This window comes from Dipodomys spectabilis, unplaced genomic scaffold (assembly GCF_019054845.1).
Source record: "Dipodomys spectabilis isolate Male_0828 unplaced genomic scaffold, ASM1905484v1 ptg000040l, whole genome shotgun sequence".
Taxonomy (NCBI): Eukaryota; Metazoa; Chordata; class Mammalia; order Rodentia; family Heteromyidae; genus Dipodomys; species Dipodomys spectabilis.
The window spans coordinates 2001854-2004241 of NW_024870717.1; positions in this window are offsets into that span (position 1 = coordinate 2001854).

The following is a 2388-nucleotide window of genomic DNA, read 5'->3' on the forward strand; positions in this document are numbered from 1 at the left end:
AATAAAAACAAACATTAAACCTAACTTTTTTCCCTCATTGTATGAGTAATTAAGAGGTACGTAAGGAAATTTCTTCCTGTGTTATGTATAGGTAGAAGAAAAAAGATGTAATACAATTACTCTCTTCATACCATATTACACCAAATCCTGAAAAAATTTCTCTTTTTCTAAATTTATAAATTAATAGCATCCATTTGTTGGCAACTTTGTCTAGATTACTCAGATTATCATGTTATACATGAACTGTTGCAATTATCTATTAACTAATTTCTAATTATACCTCACTTGAAAGAATATTCTAAGCAAATAGAATGCCAGAATCATTTGTGAATTTCTAAATTAAATCTTCTACTTGAAAACAATTTTGTATTATCCTAGAGAATATGAAATTACAAACAAAAAACATTTATTTCAAATCTAAATTCTAATTTTGGCAGGTCTTCAAAGTCCAACATTAGATGAACTTTGCTATTTCTCTAGGCTTAAGCTTTTGTAATCCTTCATCATTTCTTTGGAAACCAACAGAATGATGCTTACTTTTTCAAATTTTTGATTGGGAATCATGAGCTATTTTACATCTAGCAATGTTCTGTAATGAAGAGAGCATGTAAAACACAAGTGAGGATTATATATGAGTTGCATTTCAATAGGAAACTTGACTTATCAAAACATAGTGAAAAAATTAGCCCAAACTTCCAACTGTGTATTCCTTTCTTGTTGTTTGGCTTGTTTTATTGAGACAAAATTATACTACCTGGTCCAGGGAAGGTATCGCTATGTAATTCCACTCTCTAAGCTCCTATCTTAGTGTGAGTGCTAGAATTCCAAGCTTGTATCACATTGCCCTGCCATAGTTTGTTGGTTTATTTAATCTAGAAACAGGCTAGCAATTCTGAACTTCTCCGATGATCTTATTCACTAGACTGACTGCTCTCACTGTTTATGTACAATTTTCAAAGACGTTCTAACATTTGACACAGGATATGAGCATTTTAAGATGCACCTTCAGTGTTCTCTGATTCATTCCTCCAAGGATTTTATCCCTGTAATAATGATTACTTGACTTTCTTAATATCTCTGGTCCCTGTCTTTGTAATATTCTCAAAGATTTTTTGGGAAAGTTCACTTGACGACTTTCTAATATTAAAAATTATCACTTGTTGTAGTCTTACTCAGGACATATTTTCTATTATTTTCCAACTTTTTCTACACATTTTGAGAGTTGTTTCATATGTGTGTTTACACATATAAGTGCCTCTGTGTATGTGCATGCTTGCGTGTATGTATGCCAAAACCTCAATCTCTTATTCAACAGTCTTGCTCATACCTAGTATTCCATCACTTCAGCCATTCTTACAATGAAGGTTTAGGCTGGTTAATTATAGGTATTGTCGCAAATACTTTTTTTCCCACAGGCTGAATGCAAACTGAACTTCGAAGAATCCTTTACATTCTTAGGTTTTATCTTTCCAGGAGTATCAATTTTTAAACTTGAAACAGTTTTGTGAGTGTAAAGTCTAACCTGTATCCCAGATTTTTAACTTAAGAATTCATATAAAGATAGATGAACATACACATTACATATATTTAGTGTACACTGTTAGATTTGTGATCTTAAGAAGGATGACAGTGGCTCACGCCTATAATCCTAGCTACTCAGGAGGCTGAGATCTGAGGATTGCAGTTCAAATCCTGCACAAGTAGGAAAGTTTCTGAAACACTTATCTCCAATTAACAACCAGAAAACTGGAAGTGGCACTGTGGATCAAGTGGTAGAGTGCTAGCCTTAAGCTGAAGAGTAGAAGAAGAGTGGGCCAAGACTTCAAGCCCCACAAATACCAAAGAAAAAGAAAAGGAAGGAAATAAAAAGATATGTGAACTTAGCCACCAGTTCATTGCTAGTATAATTCCTGCTCTCTCAACATGGATTTTTTTTTCCAGTTAAGTCCATGCTCTTATATCTGACTTGCTTTGAAACTAGAATTACTCTTCCATTCTAGTTTTTACAAATTTGCATGATTAGTTGCCATGATTTAGAGCTAGAAGAAGAAACAGAGTGGCCTCATCCTTCATGTTCCACTTAGTAGTAATGTTTTCACTATATCACTCTTGTAGATCAACATACTGGCCTTGGCTTTATTCAAATTTGTATTATTTGCAGAGTCTTCTATATTGTATTGAACAACCATACGTAAACACAGAACTTCTTTTTCCCTTATTATTCATATTGTTTCTCTTACTGTTAACTTAAGTACACTTGTGAAATAATGCACAACACACACACACACACACACACATATTTCTGAGAACCTTCTTCTCGCTTAAAATTGGTCATAATTTATAGAGCACTTAGGAAATTTGAACTTAATGTACTCCAGGATAATGGTT